The following is a 12,721-nucleotide window of genomic DNA, read 5'->3' as shown; positions in this document are numbered from 1 at the left end:
ATGACAGCATCATCAGCAAACAATCTAAGAGGACTTCTCCGATTGTCTCATAAGTCGTTTATGTAGATCAGGAAGAACAACGGACTTACAACACTTCCCTGGGGAACGCGAGATATTACTTGTGTTTTACTCAACGACTTTCCGTCATTTATTGTTAACTGTGATATTTCTGACAGGAAATCCCGAATCCACTCAGACAAGTGAGACGATATTCCATAGGCACACAATTCAATTAAAAGTCGCTTGTGAGGAACGGTTTCAAAAGCCTTCCCGAAATTTAAAAATATGGAATCAATCTGACGTCCCCTAACTATAACACTCATTGCCTTATGAAAATAAAGAGCTAACTGTGTTTCACAAGAACGATATTATCTGAATCCACCTTCGCTCTTTGACAATAAATCGTTTTCTTCGAGATGATTCGCAATGTTCGAGCACGGTATATGTTCCAAAAACCTGCAAGTCCATGTTAGTCAGATGGGTCTGTAACTCAGCGGACATTTCCTATTTCCTTTCTTCCTTTCTTGGGTATTGATGCGACTTGTGCGTCTTTCCAGCCTTTAGGTACAGACCTTTCTACGAGCGAGCGGTTGTATACAAGCATGCAGCTGTTGTACCATCATGCCCTGAAAGGAACCTGGCTGATGTACAATCTGGACCGGGAGCTATGCCTTTCGTAAATATTTTAAGCTGCTTCGCTACACCAAGGACATCTACTTCTAAGTTACTCACGTTGGCAGTTGTTCATGATTGGAATTCTGCAGTATTTACTTCGTCTTCTTTTGTGAAGGAGTTTCGGAAAATCGTGTTTAGTAGTTCTGCTTCAGTGCCACTGTCATCAATAACATCACCATTGTTATCTCGCAGTCTTTGTTGTGTCTCGCCATTGGTGTACTTTACATACGACCAGAATCTCTTTGGGTTTTCTGCCCCATTTCGAGACAGAGATAAAGCATCTCACATTGAAGTTCGCGCTAAATTTCGAGCTTCTGTAAAATTTCTCCGATATCCGGAATTGTGCGGTCTTTTTAATTTGGCATGGTTTTTTCGTTGTTTCTGCAGTAGTGTTCTTACCTGTTTTGTCTACCATGGGTGAAGATGATGGTGTCTGGATTGTGGGGCGTTCAACCGCGCGCTCATCAGCGCCCGTACAAATGTCCCAATTTTTTCACAGTCCAATTTTTACACAATACAAATAAGCGACGGTCACGAATGATGATGATGATGATGAAATGATGAAGACAACACAAACACTCAGTCCCCTTGCAGAGAAAAATACCCAACGCGGTCGGGAATCGAACCTGAGACCTCGTGATCCAGAGGCTGCAACGCTAGCCAGTAGACCATGAGCTGCAGACGTGTACCATGGGGGATCGGTATCATCTCTTATTCATTTATTTGGTACCCAGGGTGGATAAAAAAGAATCATCCGATTTAAAAAAAAAATTGTAATTACCAGGGCAGTTCAATAAGTAATGCAACACATTTTTTTTCTCGGCCAATTTTGGTTGAAAAAACCGGAAATTTCTTGTGGAATATTTTCAAACATTCCCGCTTCGTCTCGTATAGTTTCATTGACTTCCGACAGGTGGCAGCCCTGTACGGAGCTGTTAAAATGGCGTCTGTAACGGATGTGCGTTGCAAACAACGGGCAGTGATCGAGTTTCTTTTGGCGGAAAACCAGGGCATCTCAGATATTCATAGGCGCTTGCAGAATGTCTACGGTGATCTGGCAGTGGACAAAAGCACGGTGAGTCGTTGGGCAAAGCGTGTGTCATCATCGCCGCAAGGTCAAGCAAGACTGATCTCCCGCGTGCGGGCCGGCCGTGCACAGCTGTGACTCCTGCAATGGCGGAGCGGTCGAACACACTCGTTCGAGATGATCGACGGATCACCATCAAACAACTCAGTGCTCAACTTGACATCTCTGTTGGTAGTACTGTCACAATTGTTCACCAGTTGGGATATTCAAAGGTTTGTTCCCGCTGGGTCCCTCCTTGTCTAACCGAACACCATAAAGAGCAAAGGAGAACCATCTGTGCGGAATTGCTTGCTCGTCATGTGGCTGAGGGTGACAATTTCTTGTCAAAGATTGTTACAGGCGATAAACATGGGTTCATCACTTCGAACCTGAAACAAAACGGCAATCAATGGAGTGGCGCCACACCCACTCCCCTACCAAGAAAAAGTTTAAAGCCATACCCTCAGCCGGTAAAGTCACGGTTACAGTCTTCTGGGACGCTGAAGGGGTTATTCTGTTCGATGTCCTTCCCCATGGTCAAACGATCAACTCTGAAGTGTATTGTGCTACTCTTCATAAATTGAAGAAACGACTTCAGCGTATTCGTAGGCACAAAAATCAGAACGAACTTCTCCTTCTTCATGACAACGCAAGACCTCACACAAGTCTTCGCACCCGAGAGGAGCTCACAAAACTTCAGTGGACTGTTCTTCCTCATGCACCCTACAGCCCCGATCTCGCACCGTCGGATTTCCATATGCTTGGCCCAATGAAGGACGCAATCCGTGGGACGCACTACGCGGATGATGAAGAAGTTATTGATGCAGTACGACGTTGGCTCCGACATCGACCAGTGCAATGGTACCGTGCAGGCATACAGGCCCTCATTTCAAGGTGGCGTAAGGCCGTAGCATTGAATGGAGATTACGTTGAAAAATAGTGTTGTGTAGCTAAAAGATTGGGGAATAACCTGGTGTATTTCAATGCTGAATAAAACAACCCCTGTTTCAGAAAAAAAAATGTGTTGCATTACTTATTGAACTGCCCTCGTATTATGTTATTTGAGATACGTGCGTGAACAACGTACTGTTGGAAAGAGGTAGGCCTAACTCTCGAGTTTTACATGGTTCCCTCTAGGTTGCAGAAGTGTGCGCCGACTTCAGTTCTACTAAAAATGGTGTCGGGACAACAGAAAGCGTTTTGTGTTCTACGTTTTGCGCAGTGCGGGTCAGTAATAATTGTTCAGCGTGACTTTAGTACTAGGTATGGTGTGAATCCTCCTACAGCACACAGCATTAGATGATGGGACGAACAGTTCCAAGAAACAGGTTGTTTGTGGAAAGGCAAATCGCCGGGCCGTCCTCGAGTGTCTGACACAGACGTCGAACGCATCCGCCACAGTTTCACAAGAAGACCGCCGAAATCTGTTCGCCGTGCAACTCGACAGCTCGACATGCCCCCGACTTTCGTCTGGCGTGTGTTGCGCCAACATTTACGCATGAAACCGTACAAAATTTAGCTACTGCAAGCTCTTCGTGAAGATGACAAACAACAACGTGTGGAGTTCTGTTCAAATGGCTCTGAGCACTATGGGACTTAACATCTATGGTCATCAGTCCCCTAGAACTTAGAACTACTTAAACCCAACTAACCTATGGACATCACACAACACCCAGTCATCACGAGGCAGAGAAAATCCCTGACCCCGCCGGGAATCGAACCCGGGAACCCGCGCGCGGGAAGCGAGAACGCTACCGCAGGACCACGAGCTGCGGACGTGGAGTTCTGTAATTTCGTTTTACGCAAGATGGAAGATGAAACCCCACGCTTAGTGTTTAGTGACGAGGCAACATTCCATTTAAATGGAAGGTGAACCGTCTCTTTCCTTTTTTTTTTTTTTTTTCATCAGTCTACTGACTGGTTTGATGCGGCCCGCCACGAATTCCTTTCCTGTGCTAACCTCTTCATCTCAGAGTAGCACTTGCAACCTACGTCCTCAATTATTTGCTTGACGTATTCCAATCTCTGTCTTCCTCTACAGTTTTTGCCCTCTACAGCTCCCTCTAGTACCATGGAAGTCATTCCCTCACGTCTTAGCAGATGTCCTATCATCCTGTCCCTTCTCCTTATCAGTGTTTTCCACATATTCCTTTCCTCTCCGATTCTGCATAGAACCTCCTCATTCCTTACCTTATCAGTCCACCTAATTTTCAACATTCGTCTATAGCACCACATCTCAAATGCTCCGATTCTGTTCTGTTCCGCTCATAATGCGACAATATGGTATACGGACCAACCACATTAAGTTGTACAACATGAGAGGGTCTCTCCAAAATTTAATGTGTTTTGTGCAGTTTAACAGGAAAAGGTGTGTGGTCCATTTTTATTTGCCGAGATCACTGTTAAAAGAAGCATTTATCCCGATGTGCTTGAGAAGTTTCATTCCCACAGTTGGGGACTGATTCGACGACTTCATTTACCAACAGGATGGGGCACCGCCACACTGGCATCCGGAAGTGTGGGAATTTTTAAATCAAAGGATTATTGAACGATGGATCGGTAGCACTGGACCAAACGATTCAGCCTTACATTACTGACCTCCAAGGGACCTGAATGTATGTGATTATTCCTCATGGCGGTTTATAAAAGACTCTCTTTATGTGCCTCCGTTACCAAGAACAATGAATTATGTATGAAGATACTAACTGTTCTCGAAAGAACAGATACCATTGATGACCGTGCAGCTTCTCTAGAATAAATGATAATTAATTGAAACCCTCAGCTGCCGACAGGTGTTGTTGACATACCTTGATGGGTCCAGCTGAAAATGTGTGCCCCGACCAGGACTCGAACCCGGGATCTCCTGCTTACATGGCAGACGCTCTAACCAGCTCTCTGACCGAACACACTGAGCTACCGTGCCGGCGTCCATCTGAGCCACCGAGGACACAGGGGAGAGTGCGAATACAGGGACTTATCCCTTGCACGCTTCCCGTGAGACCCACATTCCCGACAGTCCACAATCTACATATGGTGTATCGTATTACTATCTTTACGACGTTTCTCATCGAGCCATATACTTTATCTCGCATTTATAGCTGCTTCTCGCACACAAATAATGATAAAAATTCAGAAATTCAGGGTCGCCACCAGCCCAAGCCCTTCCTAGCCATGTAGAAAAAAACGGAGCTGGAAAATTATTAGTTTAATTACTACAATCATTTAACTACAAGTATGCAAATTTCTTTAAGTAGCCACATAAATAGCACTCCATGTCGTGCATGAAGCAACTTGATTAATTCAGCATTGGAAATCGGAGTAAGTGGGTAAGATCAACACCACAGAAAAAAAATGGTTCAAATGGCTCTGAGCACTATGGGACTCAACTGCTGTGGTCATAAGTCCCCTAGAACTTAGAACTACTTAAACCTAACTAACCTAAGGACAGCACACAACACCCAGCCATCACGAGGCAGAGAAAATCCCTGACCCCGCCGGGAATCGAACCCGGGAACCCGGGCGTAACACCACAGAACTTATTTTTTCACGTACATTATTTATTGTATCTAAGTATTTGGTTGCACATCCTAACTACACATAACTGGTGCCTGACTAGAAATATTTAAGTAAGAATTACGCGATAATGTAACAAAGCACAATTTAACTACAGCCGGCCTTAGTGGCCGAGCGGTTCTAGCCGCTACAGTCTGGAACCGCGCCACCGCTACGGTCGCAGGTTCGAATCCTGCCTCGGGCATGGATGTGTGTGATGTCCTTAGGTTAGTTAGGTTTAAGTAGTTCTAAGTTCTAGGGGACTGATGACCAAAGTAGTTAAGTCCCGGGTTCGATTCCCCGCAGGGTCAGGGATTTTCTCTGCCTCGTGATGGCTGGGTGTTGTGTGATGTCCTTAGGTTAGTTAGGTTTAAGTAGTTCTAAGTTCTAGGGGACTGATGACCATAGATGATAAGTCCCATAGTGCTCAGAGCCATTTGAACCATTTTGATGTTAAGTCCCATAGTGCTCAGAGCCATTTGAACCATTTTTGAATTCAACTACAGCAAGAAGAAAAACAAAAAACGGGGGTGGAAGACAATGATACTATCATCTCCTTCGCATTCATACCATAAAAATATCTCAGTGAGATTCGCATTACGATACTACGCGTGCACTATTCTGGACAGAGGTTTAACCAATACACGAGGTTGTGCGATAATTATTCAACATACTAACTGCGTCTGCTGCTTGCAAACGGCCGAACTAGAGCACGTGGTGCATTCCGAATCAAACCGTTGTGCTGCTTTGTAGAAAGCGCACAAAAGAACAGATATTCTTGCACAAATTGTAGCTCATTAAACAAGCAAACTGTTAAAATAAAGCCTACTGCGGTGCCGTGGTGGACCAGAAGGGTCATTGATTACCAAACACGTGGCACAAAATCGACACACAAAGACAAAAGCAACTTCCACAAAATATAACATTAAAGTCATTAAAAATCATACTCGCTTCGACACAGTATTACACTCACGTACTGTTAAAGTGATCCTAACCAGCTTTTCCTAATCGGATTTACCATTTGAAAATCTGCTTCATCGTTGTTCAAAATGAACAAAGTAACTTCCACACTTTTAACTCAAACACCCAAAAATCGCATATTTAAAGCAATATAATTATGGCACTTTCGGAAAAATAACTCGCTTCACACGCTTCAGTTAAGCTGAAGTTCTTATTTCAACAGTTAAACATGACGAAGTCCTAACTCAACCTGCTTCCTATTACCTGAACTCCCCCTTAACAGCTGCGATCGGTTCTCACCAAGCGTTCACCGAAGAGTGCCGCTTTCTCTTTCGAGATCACCTAGCTCCCCGTGCAGCGGAAGGTACCAGAGGGGTTGCCCTCCGTCAGCAACCTCTCACACAAAAACAGCCTTCGACTAAGATGGGTAAACCTTTATGTTCAGGTATTGTAAACCTAAGTTAGTCATCCTGTGCTCTCCTTAGAACGAGAGGCAACATCGTCTGCTCCCAGCAGACGATGACCAACTCAGCGTTTCCCACAAAACAAAACCGAAACCCCACATTGAAACACACATATAATATTCAATAGGCCTTATTTGAGTGCTCAGTCTTTCTGGAAGAGTTCATGAATTGAGCTAAAATCAGGTAGTAAAGTGAAGAAGTTGTACCGAATTCGACAAGCGTCTTATGAAACGACTTCACAGAGACCTTTCAAGGTAATGCTTCTAATAGATATTTGCCCATCCACTCATTACTCGCGCACAATAAGGTGACGATTCCCTTAAGAGTTCGGGCAACCTGTGCGCGTTCGCACAGACGAAGGTCAATGGCCGGGTAGACATTTAACTACATATGAAGACAGTAACTGTTCTCGAAAGAACAGATACCACTAATGACCGTGCAGCTTCTCTAGAATAAACGAAACTTAATCCAAATCCTCAGCTGCCGACAGGTGTTGTTGATATACCTCGATGGGGACAGCTAAAAATGTGTGCCCATACCCGGATCTCCTGCTTATATGGCAGACGCTGTATCCATGTGAACCACCGAGGACACAGATGAATAGCGCGACTGCAGGGACTTATCCCTTGCACGCTTCCCGTGTCGGCAGCTGAGGGTTTCAATTAATTATCATTTAACAATGAATTAATTGGGACATCGCTTAACAGTAGCCGTGGGAGCTGTACCTCAAGAAATGCTCACTGCAGTGAGGATAATTTGAATACTGCACTGACATATGCCGCTTATCTCAAGGGAGACATATTGAATACCTATGAAAAGGTATGAAAATAAACTTTTTGAGTTTCCTGTTCATCAAAAAACAAAATTCATTGTATATATTTATTAGTTTCAGAAATATAGACACGCCAGATCGGATGATTCTTTTTGATACACCCTGTCTATCTCTCAGTTGCCATCGATATTATTTCATTGATTTTAAGCCACATAGTCAAATTGGAAGGATGGAAGGATTAGAGGATGGAAGAGCAGTTGCCGGCCGCTGTGGCCGAGCGGTTCTAGGCGCTTCAGTCCGGAACCGCACTGCTGCTACGGTCGCAGGTTCGAATCTTGCCTCGGAACATGGATGTGTGTGATATCCTTAGGTTAGTTAGGTTTAAGTAGTTCTAAGTCTACGAGACTGATGACCTCAGATGTTAAGTCCCACAGTGCTTAGAGGTATTTGAAACGTTTGAATTTGTGTGATATACAACGAACAATTTCCTACAAGTCGTCGTGGGCCGAGCCACTGCGCAACATTTCCGCCTGAGCAGGATGCGGTACGCCCAGTGTGGCGATGGACTAGCAAGTGTTTGAGTCTCTCCTGAGGTGGGGAGTGGCTGTAGAAACCTGAATTCTCTCCGGCGCGCGGCGAGTGGGTCAGCTGGGCAGGTTCCAGGAGCGTTCGCGGCGTTTGCCTCGTGACCCCGGCAGAAGGCGACTGCCCTTCCAGCAGCTGACGACGGCTGGAAGTTAGGGGAATGGCAGCAGAACGGAAGACGGCCGCCGCCTCGTCCATACGGCTCGTAGGCACGGCGCAGCCGCAGCCGCGGTTGGTCCGCAGCGACTGTCAGTGTCCGCTCCCATCGTCTGTGGTCCCCTCGGGATGAGAAACGAGTTGCCTGCCAAAACCGAACTTACACGGTGTTCTTAGAAAATGACCGTCCTCGGATATCACATATACACTCCTGGAAATTGAAATAAGAACACCGTGAATTCATTGTCCCAGGAAGGGGAAACTTTATTGACACATTCCTGGGGTCAGATACATCACATGATCACACTGACAGAACCACAGGCACATAGACACAGGCAACAGAGCATGCACAATGTCGGCACTAGTACAGTGTATATCCACCTTTCGCAGCAATGCAGGCTGCTATTCTCCCATGGAGACGATCGTAGAGATGCTGGATGTAGTCCTGTGGAACGGCTTGCCATGCCATTTCCACCTGGCGCCTCAGTTGGACCAGCGTTCGTGCTGGACGTGCAGACCGCGTGAGACGACGCTTCATCCAGTCCCAAACGTGCTCAATGGGGAACAGATCCGGAGATCTTGCTGGCCAGGGTAGTTGACTTACACCTTCTAGAGCACGTTGGGTGGCACGGGATACATGCGGACGTGCATTGTCCTGTTGGAACAGCAAGTTCCCTTGCCGGTCTAGGAATGGTAGAACGATGGGTTCGATGACGGTTTGGATGTACCGTGCACTATTCAGTGTCCCCTCGACGATCACCAGTGGTGTACGGCCAGTGTAGGAGATCGCTCCCCACACCATGATGCCGGGTGTTGGCCCTGTGTGCCTCGGTCGTATGCAGTCCTGATTGTGGCGCTCACCTGCACGGCGCAAAACACGCATACGGCCATCATTGGCACCAAGGCAGAAGCGACTCTCATCGCTGAAGACGACACGTCTCCATTCGTCCCTCCATTCACGCCTGTCGCGACACCACTGGAGGCGGGCTGCACGATGGTGGGGCGTGAGCGGAAGACGGCTTAACGGTGTGCGGGACCGTAGCCCAGCTTCATGGAGACGGTTGCGAATGGTCCTCGCCGATACCCCAGGAGCAACAGTGTCCCTAATTTGCTGGGAAGTGGCGGTGCGGTCCCCTACGGCACTGCGTAGGATCCTACGGTCTTGGCGTGCATACGTGCGTCGCTGCGGTCCGGTCCCAGGTCGACGGGCACGTGCACCTTCCGCCGACCACTGGCGACAACATCGATGTACTGTGGAGACCTCACGCCCCACGTGTTGAGCAATTCGGCGGTACATCCACCCGGCCTCCCGCATGCCCACTATACGCCCTCGCTCAAAGTCCGTCAACTGCACATACGGTTCACGTCCACGCTGTCGCGGCATGCTACCAGTGTTAAAGACTGCGATGGAGCTCCGTATGCCACGGCAAACTGGCTGACACTGACGGCGGCGGTGCACAAATGCTGCGCAGCTAGCGCCATTCGACGGCCAACACCGCGGTTCCTGGTGTGTCCGCTGTGCCGTGCGTGTGATCATTGCTTGTACAGCCCTCTCGCAGTGTCCGGAGCAAGTATGGTGGGTCTGACACACCGGTGTCAATGTGTTCTTTTTTCCATTTCCAGGAGTGTATGTACAAAACACTAATATAAATTACCCCGACGGCCTTGCCGCAGTGGTAACACCGGTTCCCGTCAGATCACCGAAGCTAAGGGCCGCCGGGCTTGGCTACAAGTGCATGAGTGGCGGTCTGGTTCTGCGGAGCGCTGTTGGCAAGCTGGCTGCATTCAGCCCTTATGAAGCCAATTGAGGGGCAACTTGACTGAGAAGTAGCGGCTCCAGTCACGAAAGCTGACAACAGCCGGGAGAGCGGTGTGCTGACCACATCACCCTCTGTATCCGCATCCGGTCACGCCCAACGGCTGAGGATTACGCGGTGACCGGTCGGTAGCATTGGGCCTTCATGGCCTGTTTCTGCTGGATCTTTTTCTTTTTTTTTTTTTTCTAATATCAAACTACACTGTTGGCCACCCAAAATGCAACACCCTGAAGGAAGCGTCCAAATGAGGTGTAATTTTCAACATGCGTCCGCTTCGAATACAGATACACACGTTTAGCATTTCAGTGCAGCCGCCACCAGACGCGCTGTATAAACGGGAGTCAATGCACGGCAGTGTGGACGTACTGGTATTACTCATTCGTGGGGTTGTTTCGTGTAAGCAGCTCCAGTAACTCTCGTAGAAGACAGTGGGTGTCTTTGGGGCACGTTTCGGAGTTCGACCGAGGAAGAATAGTCGCCTCTGGCGATTGCGGATTGTCCTTCAGAGAAATCGGAGATCGTGTCGGACGGAACCGAGCAACTGTGATGCTAATCTGTAATCGCTGGATGCAGCAGATCACTACCGACCGGCGCGAACGACTGCGTCCCACCGCTACATCTACATCTACATCCATACTCCGCAAGCCACCTGACGGTGTGTGACGGAGGGTACCCTGAGTACATCGGTTCTCCCTTCTATTCCAGTCTCGTATTGTTCGTGGAAAGAAGGATTGTCGGTATGCTTCTGTCTGGGCTCTAATCTCTCTGATTTTATCCTCATGGTCTCTATACGTAGGACGGAGCAATATACTCGAAACTTTAACAAAAGCCCGTACCGAGCTACTGAGCGTCTCTCCTGCAGAGTCTTCCACTGGAGTTTATCTATCATCTCCGTAACGCTTTCGCAATGGCTATATGATCCTGTAACGAAGCGCGCTGCTCTCCGTTGGATCTTCTCTATCTCTTCTATCAACCCTATCTGGTACGGATCCCACACTGCTGAGCAGTATTCAAACAGTGGGCGAACAAGCGTACTGTAACGTACTTCCTTTGTTGTCGGATTGCATTTCCTTAGGATTCTTCCAATAAATCACGTGGTGACGCGATTGCGCGAATGGAGCGCTGGGTCGGGCGCCCTATCACAACAAATTCGGTCTGCTGCGCAACAAGCAGTGTCAGCGCGTACCATCGACGACGGTTACTGCAGAGCGGACTGTTTACAAGGCTTTCGTGGTGCATTTACCACTAGCCACAGCCACAGGCGTTTGCGCCGACGGTCGTTCAGTGAACGACCGAATGGAACGACAGTTTTTACCGACGAATGGTCCAAAATGGCTCTGAGCGCTATGGGACTTAACATGCGAGGTCATCAGTCCCCTAGAACTTAGAACTACTTAAACCTAACTAACCTAAGGACATCACACACATCCATACCCGAGGCAGAATTCGAACCTGCGACCGTAGCGGTCGCGTGGTTCCAGACTGAAGCGCCTGGAACCGCTCGGCCACACCCGCCGGCTTACCGACGAATCTCGATTACGCCTACACCACCTCGATGGTCAGGCTACAGTGTGGAGACACCGTGTTGAAAGACTAGTGGACTTTTGTCTTATGCGTAGCCATACTGGTCCTGCACCCGGTATCGTGGTTTGAGGTGGTATTGGGTTCCTCTCCCACACTCTTTAGTACGCGCTGCCCAGCATTACATCTCTGAAGTGTTGGGGGCCTGCTGTCCTCCCGCACCTTCTCAGCTTGCCGACGGGCACATTTCAACGGGATAACGTGTGACCACACTTGGCACACAATGTTCGAGACTTGTTCGTCGCCCAACGGATTGCACTTCTGCCATGGCCTCCCTTTTCTCCCGATCTCGCCCCTATCTAAAACGTCTGGTCGATGGTTGCGGAAAGACTGGTCCAGGATACAACAGCCGCTGCTACACCATATCAACTTTTGCAATACATGGACTGCCATACCCCGAAGACGCATCCAGAACGTCTTTGATTCAGTGCTGAAGCGTGTAGCAGAGGTTATATCCAGCGATGGTGGCAACACTCAGTACTCATTTCATCATCTTTCTCACTTCACATGGGGCTGTATTTTCATTCGTTTGACCTTTGTACAGCTTGTTATCTCACAAAGGAGGTGGCTTACAAAACACTCGTTCGACCTATACTTGAGTATTGCTCATCAGTGTGGGATCCGTACCAGATCGGATTGACGGAGGAGATAGAGAGGATCCAAAGAAGAGCGGCGCGTTTCGTCACAGGGTTATTTGGTAACCGTAATAGCGTTACGGAGATGTTTAATAAACTCAAGTGGCAGACTCTGCAAGAGAGGCGCTCTGCATCGCGGTGTAGCTTGCTCGCCAGGTTTCGAGAGGGTGCGTTTCTGGATGAGGTATCGAATATATTGCTTCCCCCTACTTATACCTCCCGAGGAGATCACGAATGTAAAATTAGAGAGATTAGAGCGCGCACGGAGGCTTTCAGACAGTCGTTCTTCCCGCGAACCATACGCGACTGGAACAGGAAAGGGAGGTAATGACAGTGGCACGTAAAGTGCCCTCCGCCACACACCGTTGGGTGGCTTGCGGAGTATAAATGTAGATGTAGATGTAGAAATCAGTTTGGCTGTGATATCTCCGGTCCTTCTTGGTGTTGCATTTTGGATG

Source organism: Schistocerca nitens, chromosome 10 (genome assembly GCF_023898315.1).
Source record: "Schistocerca nitens isolate TAMUIC-IGC-003100 chromosome 10, iqSchNite1.1, whole genome shotgun sequence".
NCBI classification, from domain to species: Eukaryota; Metazoa; Arthropoda; class Insecta; order Orthoptera; family Acrididae; genus Schistocerca; species Schistocerca nitens.
The sequence above is the reverse complement of the archived record's forward strand: the minus strand, read 5'-3'. Positions refer to the sequence as shown.